This window comes from Budorcas taxicolor, chromosome 5, assembly GCF_023091745.1.
Source record: "Budorcas taxicolor isolate Tak-1 chromosome 5, Takin1.1, whole genome shotgun sequence".
Lineage (NCBI taxonomy): Eukaryota > Metazoa > Chordata > Mammalia > Artiodactyla > Bovidae > Budorcas > Budorcas taxicolor.
The window spans coordinates 104334522-104357239 of NC_068914.1; the positions used below are offsets into that span (position 1 = coordinate 104334522).

At 43.4% G+C, this 22718-nt stretch overlaps 1 protein-coding gene across 1 annotated transcript in view; it reads left to right on the forward strand.

The window, feature by feature from the left end:
* Nucleotides 1–1622: 1622 nt before the first annotated feature.
* Nucleotides 1623–22718, forward strand: part of ELK3 (ETS transcription factor ELK3) — a 68771-nt gene continuing 47675 nt past the window's right edge. The window contains exon 1 of the mRNA XM_052640068.1: nucleotides 1623–1747. The gene's annotated coding sequence lies outside the window, so the exon portion shown is untranslated. The remainder of the gene's footprint in view (nucleotides 1748–22718) is intronic.

A 22718-nucleotide genomic window follows, 5' to 3' on the forward strand; every position in this document is an offset into this window, starting at 1 on the left:
AAGCCTGAGGAACTGGATTGTCCCATGGTCAGGTGCTCTGATTGACACTTGGGGGTAGGATCTGGTACTAACTAGAGTAAAATACAATCCTGCCCTTAGAAGCCCACAGTTAGTAAGAGTGAGAGGTTCATAAACAAATAATCTTCAGAAAGATTGCAAAAATAAGAAACAAGCAAGTGGGGGAACTCTTAGAAAGCCACCCTTTGGAAAGCACACAGGCCCTGCCACCAGGAAATCTGACTTAATTGGTTTGGGCTGTGCATAGAGATCAATAGTGTTCAAAACACTCCCCAGGTGATTCTAAATTTAGCCTGGGCTGAGAACCATCCCAGACCTTTTGAATCAGGAACTTCTGTGGTGCAGTTAAAACCGTTTTAACAAGCCCCCTACATGATGCACTCTTAAGTTTGGGAGCTGGGGATCTGTGCTGCTCAGGAAGGAGAGGCGTGGACATGGAAGGGGCCAGAAGCTGAACAGTTGGGGCTGGAGCCCAGGACTGGGGTGGGGGATCCTTCCACCGGCCCCCTCCTCTAAGCCTCAGGGCAGTGGATGAGCTCCCTCGTTAGAGCCTGGCCTGAGCCTTTAGAGGCGGGTGTCCTTGTGGGAGAATAGTGTGGTGTGGGGTCCAGTTTTGAGACCACGGAGCCTCCCTCCGAAGCCTCAGTCCCTGGGCCCCTGGTCGCTGCTCATTTCCCTCTGGAGTCCCCTTAGCAGGCAGGAAAGGTCGGGCCCGGGGTAGGCCATAGCGAACGGCCAGACAGGGCTCTTCTGGAGAATCCTGGCTTCCAGTTTGTGGCTTCTCATCCTTTTCCCCCAAAGTGGGCCCCCTACTCTGAGCGCTGGCTTTTTTTTTTTCTCAGACAAAACCCGCGTCTCCTTTTTTGCACATGCAACAAACATCTCCTCCTTAGCAATCACGCCCCCACCCACGATCAAAGCAGCCCTTTGGCCCAGAGCACCGAGACCCCACTCCCAATGCCCCTCGGCCCCATCGCTCTTTCATCCCAGCTGACATTAAACAGCAAATCCAGCCGCCTCCCCACTTTGGGCCTCCGCGTCTAGACCAACCGGGCAGGGCAAGCCCCCACGGCGGCGCCCAGCGTAGTCCCCAGCCCAGGGACCCCCGGTGTGTGTGTGTGGGGGGGGGGGTTGGTTAGAGGGTGGGGAAGAGGGACCCCCCCGGCCCCGGCCGCCACCCAAGGTCAGCCCCTGAGCGCGCCGGGGCAGCTCCTCCGGGTTTCTGGCCGACTTGCCCGCCCCCCCGTGGGGAGGGGCTGCGGCCACTCGGAGTCGCCAGGGGTCCGGAGGCTCCTCCCCGGGGGTGGCCGAGCAGGAAGCGGGGAGCGCGGCGGGCGGAGGCGCGGGCTCGGTGCGGGGCCCGGGGCGGCGGAGTATGCGCGGGCCTCGGCGGCCAGCCCCGGCGCACAGCCGCGGCCGGGGCGCGCGGCGCGGGGCGGAAAAGCCTGTTTACACAGACTGCACACCGCCTGGGGAATAATGCAGTAAAGGAAGTGAGCCGGCTCGGCCTGACTGCTCCAACTTCCTGCTCTCACACACACCAGAGGGGGGGAAGAAAAAAAAAAAGAGGAGCGAGAGAAAGAAAAAAAAAGGGGGGGAAATCAGGATCTCATTACAAGAGCAACAGACCGTCTGCAGACGCCTGTCAGCATGGAAAGTCGGGGGCTTTCGCCCGGTTCCTCCTAGAAATTCCCCCGAAGAAGGATCTTGAAAGCTCCTCCACAACTGGGTAGGTAGTAGGGTTCGTGCCTGTTGCTCGGACACTTGCAAAGTTTCGTGGGGGTTGGTTTGTGTTTTTTTTTTTTTTTCTTTCCTTTCTTCTGTGTGGTTTGGTGGGGGTGGGGTGGGTGGGCACGGCGTAGGAGGCTGCAGGCCCGGGGGCTGCGGGGAGGCCGCGGGGAGTGGGCGCCGCGGGATGTTCCTGCGCCTGGGTCCGCGCGCGCCGGCCCCGGGGGCTGCGGCCACCCGGCGCGGGCACACCCCACCCTGGGCTATGCTGCGAGCCCGGAGGAGGGGGCGCGCCGGAGGAGCGGGGGACGGTGAGACTTGGGGTCCCCGGGAGGATCGGTGACTGGAGCAGGCTGCGTGCCGGGAGGCTGGACCACCGCTGACCTTCGAGGGGGGCTGGGACTTCCTCGGGGTTGCATTGGGTTACGGATGCTCGGATTCAGGGAGAACAGGGGTGGGGAGGGAAGAGGAGGGCGTGGGGAGCCGAGCGGCGGGGCTGGGGGCCGCATCCCCTCTGGCTCGGCAGGTGACCCCCAGCCCGGGTCGCCGCCCCAGGCGCACGCCCAACTGGACCTTATAAAGCCGGCAGTCATTACTGGATACGATTTGGGAGGAGGACCCGGCAGGCAGGCGATGGTCTTGGAGCCCCCAGCAGTTTGGGATAGGGCTCTTCAACTTGCAACTGAATGTTGGCCTGTAATGCTACTGTAACTTTAGGGGGTAGGAATCACAATTTTGGAGGGTTAAAAGAAAAATCGGAGGTCTGGATTTTTGTTACGTTTTCTGAACGGAATCATCTTGAGGACAAGCTGCAGTTAGGCGGCGGGTGGGGGTGGGAGAAAGAAATGTTATTTCAGAAACTGCAAAAGGGGCTTTTTAGAAAAAGAAAAAAAAAAAAAACGAGTGTCGGGAGAGTTTCTGGCTTGTCTGGAAACGGCAAGACTAATTGCCATGCGCTTCCGCTTTGAAACTGGCAGCAGACAGCATCTTGAAAATGACTCACTAGAGGAGCTCACAAAGAAACTGTGGTTTGCTCCTTCTCAGGTTTATATATTTGTGCCTTTTACAGTTTCCTTTGTAGTGTTCGAGGGGTCACCCGCCCCTTCCCCGCCGGCCCCCTCCCACCCTCCCGCTTTTGGAAGCCCCTGGAGGGTCTTTAACTCCCCCAGCACCCCAGCCGGGAGGTGGGGGACGCCGGGAGAGGCTGAGTTGTTTTTGGAGTTGGCTGGGGAGAGGGTTAAAGGGATTCTGCTGCTGCAGGGGGAAAAAGTTCCCTGAATTTTCCACTGGCTGCTGCAGGAAGAGAGCCCCTTTAGTCATTGCTAAGTAATGTCTGCACACACACCAACTAATCTCATTAGGAGTTTCCGCTGCTCAGCACAGGAGGGGTTTTGTGCAGCCACTGTCAGCCGGGGGAGCCCTGCGCTGGAGACCGAGACAAGTTACGGCTTTATTTACTTAGAGGGGCAAGTCGCCCAACGAACCATTTCAGGGCAGCATCTTAAACTTTGAAGTCATTTTGGATTTTGGGCTTACAAGGTTTTTCTCTCCTAGCTGTCCGTGCGCGCGCGCGCGCGCCTGTGTGTGTGTGTGTGAAGTTTCTATTACCCAAGCAGCTCAAACACACCCATCCTCTCTCATCTGTGCTTCAGTTGGAGGGGGAGGGGGGGTGCGGCGGAGGTGATGAGAAACCGAGCGTGTTGCAGGCATCTATTAATGAGCTCAAATTGATTTCTGAGTCTTACTGGCAAACAGAATACCCTGTGAAATCTCTCCCTTCTCTCTCTCTCTGTGATACACTTTTATTTGGGAAAGGTCAGTTATGAGTTTCAATTTATGGGGATTATAAAATTACAAATTGTGTTAGGAGGGCTCGCGGGTCAGACAGTTAAGAAGAAGACTGTCCCTAAATGTTTTTAGGGTTTCCAGTAATGATCCTCCCTGTAAAACCCCTGATGGTCATTCTATGCCAAATATAGCCAAGGCCTTCTGGGCTTTTTTTTTTTTTTAACCTTTCAATGTTGGAAATGTGTAGTTACTGGAAAGGGTAAATAATTTTAAGGAACCTGATTGGCACTGTAGGTCTCCTTCATTGACAAGGACATGCTGCTCTCTTGAGGGGTTTTTAAGGTTTTCAGTGTTTCTTTTCTGGTGGCAAAGCGTGTCCTGAAAACAACCCAACCAGCCCCACCAGGGTGTGAGTCAGTGGACATGAGTACAGGATGTCCCCAACACCGCACCTGGCACAGAGTAGATGCTCAATAAATTGTTGCATTGAAAGCTGTAAGTAGGATAACAAAACTTACAATAAATAGATAAGGAAAAAAGCTTTCCAAAGGCAGCATCATTATGCAGGAGCTATCTTAAGGATGAAGGTTGTAAATATTCTTCTCTGTAGACTACATTTCCTTCAAAACAAAAAGGAGGTCAAGTTCTTTATTCTGATAAGTTATTATTTGGAATGCATGATGTTCATTTATATCAGTTCTCAACTAAGAGTAATTTTGCTTCCCAAGGGATATTTGGCAATATCCAGGGATATTTTGGTTGCGTACTACTGGCATCTACTGAGTAGAGGTTAGGGATGCTGCTGAACATCCAACAATGCCCAGGATAGCCCATTACAAAGAATTTTCTAGCCCAAAATGTCAGGAGTACCCAGATTGAGAAACTCTTGTTTACATTAATGATGAAGATGATAACTTTCGTATGAATTCATTCAACAAATAGGACATATAAAAATCATCATTGGCACTTTTCTGTCATGTTGAATAACAAAGTAGGCATGAATTTTCTCTCCCTTTCTCTCTTTTTGGTTCGTAGTATGTGTGGAATGACATGTAAATAATGACAGTGTGATGGTGTGCCTTTGTGAGGTGACTTAGACCCTCTCTGCACCTCACTCACCTGGTACTAATGCTGTCTAGGCCAGAATGGCAGTAGCCCAGATGGGGGAGAGCAGTGGTTTTTTTTTTTTTTTTCAGCCCTATTTTAATTTTGATGTTTGCTAAACATTTATGAAAGACCTTCTCTTATTAAAAAAAAAAGCTTAATAATTCAAACCTGGTAATGCATAATAACTGTAGTTGTGAGATCCTATATTGAAATTTATATTTGTAATAACTTTTTAGAACATGAGTCTTTCCCTGAAATCGGTTTTAAAGGGCTTCCAGGCAGTGCATATAAATTAAAATATTCCATTCTTAGCTGTCAGATACTGGATTTTATGCATCCTGTGCTGCCCAATTATATGTTTATCAGATTCAGAAAACCAACACCAAATAAACCCAATACACTGGAAAAAAAATTTATCTAAGGATGTGACTTCCTGGAATAGAGTTTTTTGTTTTTTGTTTTTTTGCTGATGATGAATTACTGCTTACTAATTAATGGCTCTGCTCCGTTCTAGTCCCAGGGAATGATTGAGCCATCTTTGTGATTTCTAGACCTGGGGTTCCTCATTAAACTTTAAAAGAAACAAGATTCTCTATCCCTTTTGGGTTTGACCTGACTGTGGGCAGACAGCTTCTGCCCCAAGGGCCAATACCTGCACGTACAGATGAGCAGTTGTGGTCATTTGAATGAAGGGCTCTATTTCTGGCAGATGTTTCTGTATGTTTAAGGCAAGATTTTTCATGTTTTATTATTTATCTGTAATCCCCTTTGCCTTCATAGATTGACATATTTGAGGTCACATTAGTATAGCAGTATTTTCTAAAGGTTAGTTGTTTTTTTCTATTATAAAAATATTAATGTGAATTATCTTAGGACGAGTGAGAAAACCACAAAGAAAAAATAAACATCTCCCATAATCCCTGTTAACACTTCAGTGTATTTTTTTTTCTGATCTTTTAAAATACATACACACATACCCACACATGCACACACAAAATTTTTAATTGGAGTCACACTATACTTTCTGTTTTGTAACTTATTTTCAGTTACCATATCGTGTAACACAGTTTAATAACTTGTCCTGAGACCAAAATCACCACCCAAAGAGCTTGTATTTATTGATCCAATAAATGTGTTGACTCAACAGTGAATTGACATAATTTTTACATGAACTCTTTCAGTATTTTTGTCTCTGTGGCTCCCAAGTCATGTTCTAAGAATGCTGCCCTCATGAAAGACTGAATTCATATATGCTGTGAAGTTTGGGATTTTGATGAGCTTCTCTGTGATTTAAGGATGAGTCATGATTTGCAGAAGAATATCAAGATGTAGTAACAGGAAGTCCAGGGTGCTACACATCAAAATAGAATGCTCAGTGGTGAAAACAGAGAAACTAGGTTAGACCAGAAATACACCTTGAACTTCTCTAACTATAAAGAAGAGAAGAAGGTGCTTCTTGCACATTGGGTGACTCTTATTCATTAGCATTTCATTTTATATCAGTAAAGTTTCCGAACTTTGAAATTGGTATTTTCAGTGAATTTTCAGTTCAAGATTATTATTGCCCGTGACCAATTTGAATTGAGATCATCCAGCTTTTTGGCTGAGACTGTGGCAGTGAGAACGTGAAAATTCTGGTTTTGCCACTTAGAATACAGCCTCAGTAAACTGAATGATCAGTGTGTGTGTATGTGTGTGTGTACTGTTTCCTTTTGATTGATACATAATTGATTTATAATAACAAGCTAATTTCAGATGTACAACAATGATTCAATTATGTATATGCCTTTAAAGATTCTTTTCCCTTATAGGTTACTACAAAATATTGAGTATAATTCCCTCTGCTGTGCAGTAGGTCCTTATTGGTTACCTGTTTTATGTATAGTATCATATATATGTCAATCCCAACCTGCTAATTCATCCCTGCCAAGTCCTCTTTTCCCTTCAGTAACCATTAGTTTGTATTTTTCTGTGTCTGGGGTGCAATGTTAACACATCCTATGGGCCTTCAAAAATGGTAGATAAGTCAGTCTTTTATGTAGAAATTTGACTCCTCATCATCCCTACCCACAACCCAAATGAAAATTGTTTTCATCCATTACTGGAAACTCAAATATATGTCAGCAATTTAAAAATAAACTTTGGATTGACCGTTTCAATAAGTTGTAATTTGGTTGACTTGCCACTAGGAATTACTCACAGACCACTTTGTGTGTTTTAATTTACAGTTGCTGGAAAGTTATTATTAAATTAGGAATTAAATGGGATTATTTTATAATTGGCTGTGAGATTTATTTGCATATTTTTAAAGAAATTAAGATGATAGTTATGCTAATAGATTCTGATTTGAATTGGATTAAAATAAATTTACTCATATGCATGCTCTAAAGAGAAATTTGAAAGCACATAGCATCCTAAATATTTTCAAAGTTACCATATCTAAGGACAGTTCCTAATTTTCCAAGTATAAATATGGGAGTGATGAGACTGTCTGGTGAGGTTAGGGGTCATTTACTCCAAAAGTAGAATGAATCTGAGACTCTTTGTGTCTTTTTATTTCTTTCACTGATGTATAATTTACATACATGAAATTGCACAGATCTGAAGTGTTATACTATACACCTATGTAATCCCCATCCCTTACCTCCAAGGAGAGAAATTTCTATCATCTAGAAACATTCCCTGGTTATTATTTTTTTATTATATTATGGCAATTTCATGATCCTACCATGTTACTAAACCCCAGAGCACTAGAATAAAATACTGTAGTATTTTTACTTGATCTGCTTGGTTAAAAAGAAATTGTCAAAATGTGTGGATTTCCTCATCATCCTGTAATCCTGTATTTGTTTTTGAGGAAAAACAAATCCCTTCTACACTATTTAGTATCACTTATGCTAACCAACTGTCATATGTATGTTGTGGGAAAAAGTAGATTCTCTTAAAACAAGTTTGGTTTAGAGGCTAACTTGATCTCCCTGGACGGAGGTTTTCCTGGCCAGAGGATAGAGTGGTTGGAGAGTTAGATCCAAAGTCCTATTTTTGTTGGATTTTTTTTTTTTTTTTTTTAAGAATAGAGAACTTGAATTCTTCCAGGAGTTGTGAAAGTGTAAAGTGAATGTTGGCTGTCATCCCCTGAAAGCTGACTTTGAGAGACAGGCAGCAAGTTTTTGAAACTGTTTGGTGGCGGAAAAAGGGATTCCCCGTAAGTTTCCCTTCAATCCCATTTCTGCCCCTTGTTGAATCAGGATCACCGGAGGGAAGGTGCCAAGCTCCCTTTCCTCCTCCTCTTGAGGTTTATGGCAGGCACCTCTTGTTTCTAAAGACCACGACTGCCTCATTCTTGGGAACACCAGTGACTGTCTCCAGGTTGGGTACTGAGTGGCCCGGATAAGATTTTGGTCACCGGGTTGGGTCCCTGCTCTTTCCTCCTGATCATATTTGAAAATCCTTCCCCCTGCTGAATCTGAGGGGGTCCACATTTCCCCTCACCCCCTCCGGTCCCTTCCCTGCCCACAAGCTAGAGCAGTCCTTCAAACCCAGTTCCGACCCTGTGGCTCCTCTGCTTACAGTCTCCCAGTGGCTGCAGCTGGGATACAGACCAAAAATCTCTAATGTAAGCGGCATGCTGTGATTTAGGCCAACTCCACTGGCCTTTCCTCAAGCACTCAAATGTGTAACGTGCTCTCTGAGCACTGGGCCCTTCCAAATGCTCTTCTCTCTTCTGGGAATCCCCTCCTGGTCCTCTGTTCCCATCAACTTCTCTCACTACACTTTTGAGGTCTCCGCTCAACCATCTCTTCCCGGGGAAACCTCTGCCAGGTCTCCAGACCAGATCTCCCCTATCTTCCATCCCTGGCCTTTAGAGCCCTTGCCACTGGCTTTACTTGTGATTTCCTTTTACCTGAATTCTTCCTCTGCAGATTCTTGCTATCCAAGCGCAGGTACCCAACAGTTTCAGATGTTTATTTCTGGAGATAGGGTTGGTATTTCTCATTATTCATTAATACTCCTTATTCAAAACTCAGGAATCATGTAGGTTTGATAGCTGGCTACTCCTTGTTATCCGAAGTCACCGCCAAACCCTGAAATTCATTAGATTCAGAAACTGAGGGATATCTGCACATGAATGTATCAAGATGTATTGCTCATAAGTCTTGCCCAACAGTCTGTAAGCTCCCACTGGGCCTCATCTTTTCTCATCCTTGTATTTATTCCAGCCCTTTGTACAATATGTGACATCCGTTGCGTTAAAAGCAATCTGAAGGGGAAAGATTTTGTCAGGATGGCTCTTCTCCCTCCATTTTGCCAGTGAACTTGATAAAGCACTTCATTGCTATTCCTAAATCCAGCTCTTCTTAGTAAGTTATTTGAATTAATAAGAGGCCTATCTCTTGGTTAAACCAAAGAGACAGCCAAGAAGGTACTCTATAGAGGATATATCGTTGTCCAGATTTGTGAATTTATAGAGATCAGGTTAGTGTGTTATCATCTGAGAGGACAAACTTTAGCTCTGTTTTGATATCAGTGTTATACTCAGAATGCTTGGTTAACAGGTAATTTATAAGATAGTACAGTTTGAAAGAATCTCAATGTAAAGTTCTTTCCATATTAAAATGAATCATTCTACAGCAATCATAGTCCTTTATTGAGACTTCAGTTGACCAAATTTCCATAGATTCCTTGGGCTGAGTTCCATAACACTCACTGTTAAAAGTGCTTCTTCATTTATACTAAAACCTTTGTGTAGCTTTTGTTTATAACTTCTTACAATAAATGACCTTTCTGATTGAATTTTAAAATAATAAGACTGCCTGTGTGTTGATGAAAGGATGAATAATTAAATACCTAAATTGTTTTCAGTTGAGGGCTAGATCTGCTGCTAATTTCAGCTGGGTTTTGCCGAGGAGTAGTTTGTTGATAGTCAAACCTTGATTAATCAGAAGGTGTAATTAGGCAATATTTTTTTTCTCCCTGCAGTTAATTGTCAGAAGAGAGAGATTATGACAACTACCACAACAAAACAAGCCCCGGAATGTATTCCGGGATGTGCTCCCGCGTAACTGCAGGGTCTCTCTGTAGGAATTAACTGCAGGAATTCTTAAGATGTTTACACCTGTAAGTCCTTATCATTATCAGAATGGTGACAGGAGATCCCAGGAAAATCAGAATGTTCCGTTAGGCAAATGGAAAAGGCTGTAGACATGAGAACAGTTTCCCAACACAAATAGTTAAGAATATGTCTCTGATTAATACTCAGTGAACTGGAGAGGTAACTTGCTCAGTACCCCTTTACTGGAGCATTGGCGTGTGTGTACGTGTGCACGCACATGTGTGTGTGCCTCCGTAGGTGGAGCTACAGGAGCAACGCATGAGTCTAAGAGAATGAGACACTATGTGGTCTCAGTTTTTGCTGCTTCTCCACAGAGTCCCTCTTCTCATGTGAGATTCAAGCCCCAGTTCTATATAGAGGATTGGCATAAGGGAAAGTTTGCCAGACCTCTTCATCCCATCCCAAAGAATCATTACTTCACTGTGAGAACTCAAAAGAGCTTGGATTTTTTAAAATATAATTTTCAGGAGAGAAGAAAGCCCAGGTACATCATAATTTCAGCAAGCCCCGTATAGCACATCCAGGAAGGGACCAAACCACTTAGCATCCTTTGAAGACTACGTGGATGCAGCTCCTTGATCTTTTCTGTATGGTCTTCCATTTGAAATCCTCTGGATTTTAGACTTCATGAGGGTTGTGGGAAAGCTATTTTTGCTAACTTTCCTGCCTGTTTTTCAAACTCCAGATATTGATCATTTAGACCAGAAGGTGTTGGGTAGTAGAGCATGGCTAGGTTTTTTCTTTCTTTCTTTCTTTTATTTTAGAAGCATTTTAGGACAAATATCTCCAGATTCTCCCAGTGATATTCTGAGTCAGGGTTGGAAGTGATTAAACCCCAGGTGGAGAGAGAGATGCTGGTCCCATGGTGCTGAGTCTCTAGAGGAGGGAAGACTGGCTGTTGGTGAGCCCTCTCCATCTTTGATAGTCAAGGCAAAACCAGAAGCATGGCTCATCCAGCCACTTGGCGTTCCTGACTTTGCTTCATTCACTTCTTTAGGTTCTTTAGCACTGATTCTCAATTCTGCATTTGTGATCCTTGGATGCACTGAGTAACTTTGAAGAGTGTTAAACAATTTCCTAAAGTGAATTACTTTCATTACAGAAGTATATGCTATTAAAAGATGTCTTAAAGCAAACCAAATGAGTACTTGGGGCTCCCAGAAGCTCAGCATCACTGCTCCCCAGAGTTTTGCCCTGCTTTGATTTAAATCAGAACTGAACCACAAGAACAGCACCCTCCTCCAGGCTTTGCCACATCCTTTGTTTTTTTTTTTTTAACCTAAATATTGTACATGCTGTGCGTGTTCAGTCACTTTAGTCGTGTCCGACTTTTTGCGACCCCATGGACTATCGCCTGCCAGGCTCCTCTGTCCATGGGATTCTTCAGGCAAGAATACTGGAGTGGGTTGCCGTGCCCTCCTCCAGGGAATCTTTCCAACCCTGGGCTTGAACCCAAGTCTCCTGCGTCTCCTGTATTGCAGGTGGATTCTTTACCCACTGAGCCGCCTAGATATTAAGACATACCAATTTGTCTTCAGGAAAACAGACCTTCAGACCTTGATGGAGAAGATCGTATATGTACCAAATGCTTCCAATACAGAAAGGGTGATTTTCTTCAGCAAAGGGAAAAGATCATCTAAAGTTGAAGCTGGCGTTTATTTTGTGCACTTAATATATTTGTGTGGAACAATTATTGGAAGAGTAAGCAGAGGAACGAGTTTTACGTGACATGTAAGAAAAGGGCTAAACCGACTTGGTGGATGGCAGATTCCTGCATGGGAGTTAAGGTGTGTGAGGAGGCTTTTGGCTCACTGATGTTGGATGCTGATGCCAGCAACAACCATTCTTTTCTGTTGGATGCTTTTGTTGGTGTCTTAAAGGAAACGTGTGCACATCAGCCTGACACGAATGAATGACCTCTCAGTCTTCCACTTGATGACAGTTTCATTGTTATTTTGTTCATTTATTCATTGCAGTTTGGGGGTTAATAAACAGATTTTAAGTATAATGCCTTGGAGAAGATTAGTTTTGAAATCACTCATTATCTGTTTTTGCAACTTAAAAAAAAAGATACAAGTAATCATATTCAACAGAAACACCAAGATACTTTAAATGTGTTCCACTTTCTACAGTTTATCTACAAGTCAGGCTAGATTTTTGAAATGGATGTTCTGTGAAACAATGAGATGCCTTTTGCTTGCCATTTTACCTTCACGCCATTGTAGTTTCGCTTCATGTTAAAAAGAACTTTATTAGCAGTTATTTGAATTTAGAAGAAACTCGGCATTTTGGTACCATACTTGTCACATATAGCTACACTTGATATCTCTACAAAAATGTGGGAGAGAATTATGCATATGGAGACAGCAAAGCTATAAAAGTGAGACTCTACCTTCATGACTTGAGATGCAGCTAAAATCCCCCGCAGATGTCCACCACATGAGCAGGTGATGATATTTTGAAGACTGCAGAGTCACTGTTTTTTATAGATCCCTTCCAATGTGAATATATTATCATACCAGATTTATGTATAAATGTTGAGGCCGAGAATTTGCATTTTCTAAACCATGCCAAGCCTTTTGTCAAGAAGAGCACTCGAGAAGTAATGATGCTCAAGTAAGTGTGGATCTTTGCTTAGGTAGCCACCCCTGAAAGGCAGGTATTTTGTGCTTCTCCAGACTCCCTAAAGAAGATGTCACAAATACCAGGAACTTAACACTATTTTTGTAACAGTACTATATATAGTAAGGCCCCCCAAACTAGCTAATGTTAGTCAATATATCCCAGCCAAATTTTGACATTTTCAGAAACCAGCACATTTTGTGAAATGTTACACTCCAGAAAAAGGAAAGGGGAAAGGTTTATATTTATATTATCATTAGCCATTTGTAAACAGTTCAAAAATGCTGTAACGTTTCTAACACCGATCATATACTTCTAAACAATGTCAAGATCAGCTAACTAGTATCGTTTTCTATTTTTAGAAGACATGGAAAATGGTTTTGGTGGACTTATTCCAGGAAAAGGGAAAGATAACTTTACCAGGAGTGTTAATGTTGGTGACCATTTTTCTTTTTAGTGATGTAGGCATTCAGATATGATTGAAGAAACGATGCTTTTTCAAAAAAACCTTTATTTGGAGTATAATTGCTTTGCAATGTGGTGGTATTTTCTGCTGTACAGCAAAATGAATCAGCCATACGTATACATAGACCCTCTCTTTTTTGGATTTTATGGAGAACAGTGTGGAGGTTCCTTAAGAAAATTAAAAATAGAACTATCATATGATCCAACGATCCTGCTCCTGGGCATATACCCGGAGGAAACCATTCCAAAGGATACATTCACCATAATGTTTATTGCAGCACTATTTACAATAGCCAGGACATGGAGGAAATGATACTTTGATTATTTTAAGTTCGGTAGAGAAGACGAGAGTTTCCAGTGTCTCCGGGAAGACCACAGCTCTCTCCCTCTCCTGGCCGATGCCAGGGCTCTCTGGGAAGGAAAGCTGGGAGGAGAGGGTCAAGGGTCCCTTTTGCTCCATCCTGTTCCCAAGCTCAGGAGCCTGATGTGTCATGTGTGCGTGAGAAGCAGTCGCTGCCAAGAGACGTGTTCAGATGATGGTGGTAAGTGGAATTGAGATGGACTGCAACGACCTGTGGGAGGCTTTGGTCAGACAGAGGAGCAGAAGCAGTGGTCTCCATGGAGAGAGTTTGGGGGACTGGAGATCAGGGCCACAGGGGAAGGGGAAGCTCTGAGCCTTTCCCACTCGGGGGGAAGCGCAGGAGGTTGAAATGCCTGCAGATGTTGGAGGTGGCCCAGACTGAGTGCATTCAGACCAGGAAAAGGGGAAGATGCACAGATGATTACCTTTCTACCAGGAAATGCCCGACCCTGCAGCTGGACGGGGACACCGAGCACAGCTGTGCAGACTTCCTGGTCCCCATAGTCCCTTGGGGGCCCTTCTGCAAGGAAGGGATGGTGTCGCAGGCCACTCCTGACCCCACCGGGGACTCCTTTCTCCCTGGCCTTGTATGCGTATGTGTGTACACATTTGTGAGAGAGACCAGGCAGATGTGATGTCGATCATTTGTGTGGGTGCATTGAAGGAATGGCCTGAGGACCGAGGACACAATTGTTAAGCAAAATATTGCTGGTCACCATTGATGGGAAAAGTGTACTGTCCAGAGTTTTAATTAGCAGAGTTTATGACATGACTTTTGTTTAATTCAACATGTTTTCTCTTGCCCCCCTCCTTTTTTTTCTCTCTTATGTTTCCACTGGGTGGTGCTGCAGGAATTCCTACCTTTTGCCTTGAATCTACCCTTCCCAGAAAGACGCCTCTAAAGCATAATAGGAGGAAGTCAGTCCTGATTTAGAAAGATTTTACAGTTTCAACACAATAGTGGAGTTTGGAGGATGCTCTGGCAGGAAATGTCTCAGTTTCTGGATGTGGAAAAACCACCATCATGTTGTATCATGCAGAAGTGTTCTGACTGCACTCTGTATATCCTTGTGGAGTGTGTACACAACTTACTGTTCAGCACAGAAGAGCTTTCAACTTTATCTGAAAGGTTATGGTTTCATCCTAGTAGAAGTGGCATGTGAGATTTCCTTGATTTTTGTAAAAGTAGATAACTAAACATTTTCTGCCTTCAACTTAGTTCACAGATTTAAAAAATCTCTCTGTGAAGGCTCTATTTGAAGCTGAAGGTATTCCATTTTTATTTTAAGGATCATTTAGATAGCAATTGATCCAAAGGATATCTTAGATATTTACTTTTGAAATACTCTTCAGCAAAGAAAAGTAGTTTGTAGTTTGCTAACCCTGTATGGATCAGGGTTAGGGTTGGTCTTACTTAAAAAGTTGAAACAGAGAAATTAACATTCTTTCCTGAGATCATGCAACTCCTCAAGGCCATGACTATGATGAGAATTTATATGTTCTGACATCCAGTGTTTCTCCTTGCACACAGGATTGAATTTTATTAACAGTACAGAAATTTAGGGAAAAGATTTTTCCATTCAGAGTCCTATGAAATATAAGAATCGGGGGGTAGTGTGGAAGAAAAGTACCCACTGGAGATTAGGGAGCTCATTAAATTGAAGCTCAAACTCAAGAACACTTAGCAAGGTTTTAAGTAAGTTTTACTCAATGCAAAACACCTTTTTTATTTCATATGCATGTCATGAGACACCATGAGATCCCACGTATTGCTTTCTTAGAACCTGAAACAGGGATTCCCCAGAGATGTTGGTTTTTTTTTTTTTTTTTTTTTTTTTTTTTTTTAATTTTTATTTTTATTTTTTATTTTTTTTAATTTTAAAATCTTTAATTCTTACATGTGTTGGTTTTTAAAGAAGATATTTTTAGCCTCTGCTGAGTGCTCACCAAGTCCGGTGGGTCACGTCTTTTTAGTGGGGTCCCCAGCCTGCCCCTACTCTCAGTGATGTGTTTCTCATGAGTCATGTCATTGTTACATGAAATGCATGCAGGTTTGGGGCTCTGCTTGGGGACTAGGTGAGATCACCTGCCTTTCATTTCCCATGTTCCTCCTCCTGATCCACCATCTAGCGTGTGTGTACACACCAAATGGGAGGATGTCTTTCCTATTGAGAAAGAGCTAAGTAATAGAAGGCACAGCTTCTTACCATCAAGAAGCAACCTTGGTTATTTAGCATTGGATGAAGCTGCTGCGTATTGAAACCAAGAGTAGATCTTTTAAAAAAGGGAAACTTTTTTTTATATGTTTTTAAATGATGGGATGGGTTCAAACTTTCTTAGAACCAGTTGGAACAACTGGAGTCACAGAAGCAAAACCAGAAATGAACAAGGAAACTTCTTGATTTGATTTCTCATGGGAATGTTAACTATATTTTCCTCTGTGTTAAAATGGGACATTTCTCTTAGTAGCTGTAAGGTGTGCATATAAGAAATGAAACCTCTGCTGGGAGAACTGTGTGTGGTGATTAAGAAGCTGGACTCAGAATCCAGGTGCACCTGGATACGAGTCTCTGTTTTCCCATAATACTCCTGTGGCTAGAGCATCTTATTCTACCTCATTAAATCATGGGTATCCAATTTAGACAACGTGTATAATGCCTGGTACATAGTAAATGCTCATCACATGTTAACATTAAAAAAGTTCCTCTTTAAAGAAGAAATCGTGGGGGTTTTTTGGTAGAAGCCCTATTCTTGAAAATTTCATGGACACTCAGTATTGGTGGTGGTGGGGGAAGACAGCTAACATTTCCTTTAGAATGGGGCTCTCTGAGATTTATAAATTATCTTTGGGATCTAAATATATCTTTTTCCCCTACTAGAGAATTTTAGATTCTCGAAAAGGGTCCATGGACCAAAGACAGGAGGAAGGTACTGCCCTGGGATGAGAGTGTGTGTGTGTGTGTGTATCTATTCTCTTGGTATATTAACAATTGTATGTTTTAGGTTGACTCTAGGAGATTGCTGGTATTTGACTATTTTCAACCCATGAAAACAATATCATATGGTTCAACCTAATAGCTGTATGGTTAAGAACATAATTTGAAATAGCATTATAATGAGAAATTATAATAAGGGATGATTATTTATTTTCATATGTTACTTATCAAAGCCTCAAAAGTCAGAATTCATCTGACAGCCTTGGACCTCTAGAAATCATCCTGATATACAATAACTTCTGTGTACAGTACAATCAAGTGGTCTTAAATTTTCACTGGGGACTTATTAGTAGTTTTATCACATTGAATGAATCATTTTTCTAGCTCCATATGACTTTTGATCCAAATGACTACTGTTAGGAGAATTTGCTTAGTATTTTTTTCCATGTTGAATTCATACGGTTAATTACTCTGGGGAAGGGAAAAAGTCTCGATGAATTTCCTTGGGCAATAAGCACAGCAGTGTTCTTTCAGAAAGCAGAGTTTGGCCGTTGTGTTGAGGGTTAAAACAGAGCTGACACACAAGGCAAAATGAAACCAGAGCTGCAATTACAAAGTGGGACAGATGTAGGAGGCCAGGTTTCCTGTGGCCCATTTTCCAGTTTCCTGCCTACAACCTGTAGAAGAAGAGGAAGCTGAATGTTACCAAGTATGAGAGCTGGAGGGAGATGTGCTTCAAGCCAGAATTAAGATCCTCGAAAACAACGCAGACAACAAAAACAACTGCAAAGAATGCGAAGGTTCAGGTTTTAGTCCAAAAATGTCCGGGAAGGAGCAATTCATCTGTTTAAAGAAAAGGCATTGTCAGCAGAGCCTGGGGTTTGTGAGACCCTATGGGGGACCTGGGGAGTGTCCCAGGTTGTGGGAACCTCTAATTTTTTATAGCCCTACTTATCTTTCAAGATGTGGTCTGGTTTTTTAATACCGTTGGTTACCTGAAAAGATTTTCTCTTCAGTGCCCAGGACTTCTGAGTCTGTTTTTTGGGGCATGTTGATATACAAGGGAGGTAGATGTGGTTAATCGATTGGCTGTAATGAACTACAGCCCCACTTTGGGAGGGCTGGGTGACCAGTTGGCCGCTTTGATCTAGCAGGCTTGTGTTCCCTTAACTGCCCAATAAAATTGTGTCTGATGTTTTCAAAGAAGAGATTAAATGGAGATGTGTATATATGTGGAGGACTACAGATGATAGAATATTTGTGTGGCTACCTGATTGTAAGCCATGTGGGGAGATGCCGGAGAAGTGGGCAAGTCCATCTTTCTTCCAATAAAAAAGGAGAAAAATAAAATTCTTCTATGTCTGGGCTCTTTAGCAGGTGATAGAAGAGTCTCTGAAGCCAGATATTACAGTCCGTATCTTAAAGGGAAAGAAATTGAGATTCATGATACGTTTTTGTTGAATGCCCATTGTTTACCAGGTGCTATGCTGGAATTGCTGGATGACACTGATGTAGTGATTGTCGTTGTTCAGTTGCTCAGTCATGTCCAACTCTCTTGTGACCCGTGGACTGTAGCCTACCATGGCATTTCCCAGGCAAGAATACTGGAGTGGGTTGCCATCTCCTCCTCCAGGGAATCTGATGGCCAACAAGAAATAGCTCCATCGGTGGGAGGCTTGTTCAAGGCTTCACAGAAGGCATGGATACAGGCAGCATCTAAGTCCTGGGGAAGGCTCACAACGTACAGGGCACTGTGCTGAGCTTTCTCTATACACCATCTCATTCAGATCGACCCATTTGTTTCTTTCAGGTGCAGAGAAATAGGTGGGTGCTTCTGGGACAGCCAGTTATTTTATTTATTTTTTAGCCCTGTGGATTGATCACCACCTCCTCTTCTGGCATAGGAAGAACAAACTCAGTACCAGGAATATTAGGAAGTTTGGAGATGTTGCCAAATTTAGAGACCCAAGGGGTATCCATCCGTGCCAGGCAACCTAGAGTGAGATTAGGCCCTTTCTTATCTGCATGTGGGCCTAGTCTGAAAATGTGGGGTGAGCTAGGACTGGATGTGCAATGGTGGGGATGGGTGGGGTGGGAAATGGTGGGACATGGCTTGAATATACGGATGTGGCAGAAAGTAGAATGGCTGGAACCTATTTTCCCAGCCGGAGTTAATGTAGCCATCCATTTACTTTTCCAAAGGAAATGCACCCTTTGAAAGTCACCAACAAACCAACTGAGTTGCTTCCCATATATCCGCAGACAACACAGAGTTGGAGTGGATTATATGCACAGTAAACAGCAGGTGTTATTATAGTGGCTATCAGTGACTTCCCCAGAAAAAATCTTTCTCTGTCCTCAGAATGATTTGAAAAATGTTGTGAATCGCAAAAGGTATTAAAAAAAAAAAAAAAAAAAGGCTGAGTGATGACTGCTTTCCCTCTTTTCTTGCTCACTCTGCCCTTTAAGGGGGCCTTCCTAGGTGGTGCTGGTGTCAATGCAGGAGACCTGGGTTCTATCCCTGGGTCGGGAAAATCCCCTGGAGTAGGGCACGGCCACCTACTCCAGCATTCTTGCCTGGAGAATCCCATGGACAGAGGAGCCTGGCAGGCTACAGTCCATAGGGTCATAAAAGAGTCAGACATGACTGAAGGGACTTAGCTCACACACACTGCTCTTTAAAGCACAGACAATCTGCAGATAGTCGCGGAGTGAGAATATAAACATTTTTAATAAATAAAAAGCCTCGAGGGACATGAATTTAGCCTCACAGATTAGCATTTTTTTTGCATACAGTGGTTGGCAAGAATTAAAATGTCTTTTGAAAATACATGTCAATAATCTTAGTTTCACCTTCTCAAAAATAATATAAAAAAGACTTCCATTTGTGTTGCTCAGTTACCAAATATTAATCCTTATTTACTTCATGCCCTAAAATTATTCTGTGCCAAGTTACTGCTGACCTCAAAGAGTACAAATTGTTGTTTTCCAGTTCCCTGCCTTAAATACAGGTTTTTGTTTTTGTTTTAATGAAATGGTTTCTGACATTTCTCTACAGAAACAGTTAATAGATATTCTGGGCAGAGGAATTGAAATTCAGAGAATTTTCGGTACTGAGTGTTGAAGTTTCATCCTGACTTCTCTAACTGTGCAAGTTTTAACAAGTAAAAAGTTGTGAACTTGCTGAACACCTACTTTGTTTATTTCTTTCACAGGAGTTTTTTTCCTTTCCTTGGGCTCTCATTTCTAACTGGTTGTTTCTAAGTTGGCTAGAAGTTCTCTAGTTCCCACAATATATAAGCTTTACAAAGACAATTTTTCTGAACCCTCTAAACTCCAACTCAGGGTAGCTTGAAAAAATGAAACTAGAAACATGCAAAGAGAAGTGTTAGGTTGCCGCAGATAGGAAGAAGAGCAAATAAGTGGGTATTTCAGCTTCTAAGAATGGAAGCAGAAACCTCAGGCTTTGCGTACTCTGTGCCGCTCTGTCTCACGTCAGGATGTCTGGCGCCACCTTGCGGCAGAATGACTGCCATCAAGAAGAGGAGCACAGCTTCTCAGGAGGATGCAGCCTGAGAAGGGGTGGGGGCAGGACTAGATTTCGGGAGGTGTGGTGCTGAAGCTTAAAACAAGGTGCAGAAATCCTCTTTGTACAGATCCCCACAAATTATAAATACAAAATCACTAGAGCCCCTAGACTTGTGCAAAGTGATGGTCCCTGAGGCATTAGCTTCACCAGGAGCCCTCTGGTGCAGGGTGACAAGGTGATGCTGGTGGTCATGGGTTGGGGCGGACTCTCCTGGCAGCCTGGCCACTGCTGGAGGCTTGGTGGTGTTTGAAGGAGCACAGTAACCTCTGCTGCTGGATGGACGTAGCTATTATTTTGCTTGAGGTATAGTTGATTTACAACATTAGTTCCCAGTGTACAGCAGAGTGATTAAACATTTTATAGGTGAAACTCTGTTTGTAGTTCTTACGAAATACTAGCTATATTCCCTGTGCTGTACAATCCATCCTTGTAGCTCATTTATTTTACTGACGGTTGTTCAGCAGTTAGCTGTGATTCTGGTGTTTCCGTGGGATGGAGTAGGTTCACGTCCTTCTACTCCACCATCTTGTCTCTGCCCCATGCTTATTTATTTTATGCACGGCAGTCCGTGGTCCTATCTTATCCCTCCCTGCTGGCCCCTCCCTATTGGTAACCACTGGTTTGTACCTATGGGTCTTGGGTGGACTTTGTGTTTCAGGCATGAGTTGTCTCTGGGCAGGTTACATGGCCATCTCATCCAGGACTCCACTCTGATTCTTGCTTTGGACTGTAGCCATCACTGGATGCTCCCACCCCTGCCCTACCTATGGTGCAGAACTTCTGCCTCTCTCCTCTTTAATTTAGTTCAGTCGCTCAGTTGTGTCCAACTCTTTGCGATCCCAGGGACTGCAGCACGCCAGGTCTCCTTGTCCATCACCAACTCCCGGAGTTTACTCAAACTCAGGTCCATTGAGTCGGTGATGCCATCCAGCCATCTCATCCTCTCTCATACCCTTCTCCTCCCGCCTTCTATCTTTCCCAGCATCTGGGTCTTTTCAAATGAGTCAGTTCTTCACATCAGGTGACCAAAGTATTGGAATTTCAGCTTTAGTGTCAGTCCTTACAATGAATATTCAGGATTGATTTCCTTTAGAATGGACTGGTTGGATCTCCTTGCAGTCCAAGGGACTCTCAAGAATCTTCTCTAACACACAGTTCAAAAGCATCAATTCTTTGGCGCTCAGGTTTCCTTACAGTCCAACTCTCGCATCCATACATGACCACTGGAAAAACCATAGCTTTGACAAGATGGACCTTTGTTGGCAAAGTAATGTCTCTGATTTTTAATGTGCTGTCTAGGTTGGTCATAACTTTTCTTCTAAGGAGCAAACGTCTTTTAATTTCATGGCCGCAGTCACCATCTGCAGTGATTTTGGAGCTCCCCAAAAATAAAATCTGTCACTGTTTCCCTTATTTCCCCATCTCTTTGCCATGAAGTGATGGGACCAGATGCCATGATCTTCGTTTTCTGAATGGTGAGTTTTAAGCCAGCTTTTTCACTCTCCTCTTACACTTTCATCAAGAAGCTCTTTGGTTCTTCTTCATTTTCTGCCATAAGGGTGGTGTCATCTACATATCTGAGGTTATTGATATTTCTCCCGGCAACCTTGATTCCAGATTGTGCTTCATCCAGCCCAGCGTTTCTCATGATGTACTCTTACTCCCTCCTCTTACCTTTTTCTTTTTAAAGGTGGAAGAGTGTTCTGTTCTTGCCTTCCACCCACTGGAACTTCAAATGCTCTCCTACAACAAGACTTTCTCCTGATGACGCAACTCCATGAATTATAAATCTGTACCAGAACCTGTATGACCCAACAGAAGCTAAATATTAACAAGGAAAGGGGAGAAATCACGGGCATGTCCTCTGAACAGAACTCTAGCTTTAGGCTTTTGAAGGAGGTGCATTGGTCAAATCCTCTCACCCTTTTCAGATTTTGTGCACCCTTTTGTTCAAGGCTCTGCTCAAGCTCACTCCTCTAGCAAGCCTTCTCCAGTAGCCTGCTCCCAGTCCTGATCCTGATGCGGGTTCCTTGCTCTTGGTGGAGGCAGTGTAACAGTGGTTAAGTGCACAGACTGAGGCCTGTACTAACCTAAGTCTTATTCATTTGTTTGACAAAGTGGGGCAGAGGGAGGCACCGTCGGCGATGAGAGTGATCAGTATACTCAGTCTATAGCCTCCTTCTCTTTGAGACTCCCTCCAGATGAAAGAGTGAATCAAGGATACTATTTGTGTTCTTTAAAGAAAAAAGAGTTGAAAACACAGAATGAGGGTGGAAAGTGACTGCTCAGAGTCTGCCTGAATGTCCCTCCCTCCCTCTATGCCGTGGACGAGCTCTTTACGCTTGAGCAGCCTGGGGAATGCTCCCCAGTTGGGCTCCGTCTTCACAGGCAGTGTCATCATGGCTGTCCCTTGGGTCATCGTTTTAGAGCCCTTCTTCTATCTCTTTTGGAGCCAATGGTTCTTGTCTCCTTAACTCCCTTCCCTGCTCCAGGGGCACAAGATAGATCAGGGCAGAACGAGTCCCAAGGGAGATGTGAGCACCCAAGGGCTGTCTTCGCTAGAGAAACAACTTGGAAGCTTCAGGATAAGCATTTTACACCAGGATTTCTTAAGCTGAAGGCAGCAGATATGTGTTCAGGAATCTGAAATTTTCTGCCAGAAGTTTTAAAAATCTGTTTTTTGACTTCTAAAAATATTGACATAGAGTTGATTAACAATCTTGTGTTAGTTTCAGGTACACAACAATGTGATTCATTATATATATATTCTTTTTCAGATTCTTTTCCATTGTAGATTATTGCAAGGTAGGAAATATAGTTCCCTGTGCTACACAGTAGGTCTTTGTTATTTATTTTATATATAGTGGTGTGTATCTGTTGATGGTTTTTCATCTTTTGATGATAGTCTTTTTAAAAACTCACATAAACATATTCTAAGTCACCTTATAAACAACAGTCACCAAAGAGCTGGAAGATTCTTCCTGGATTTCA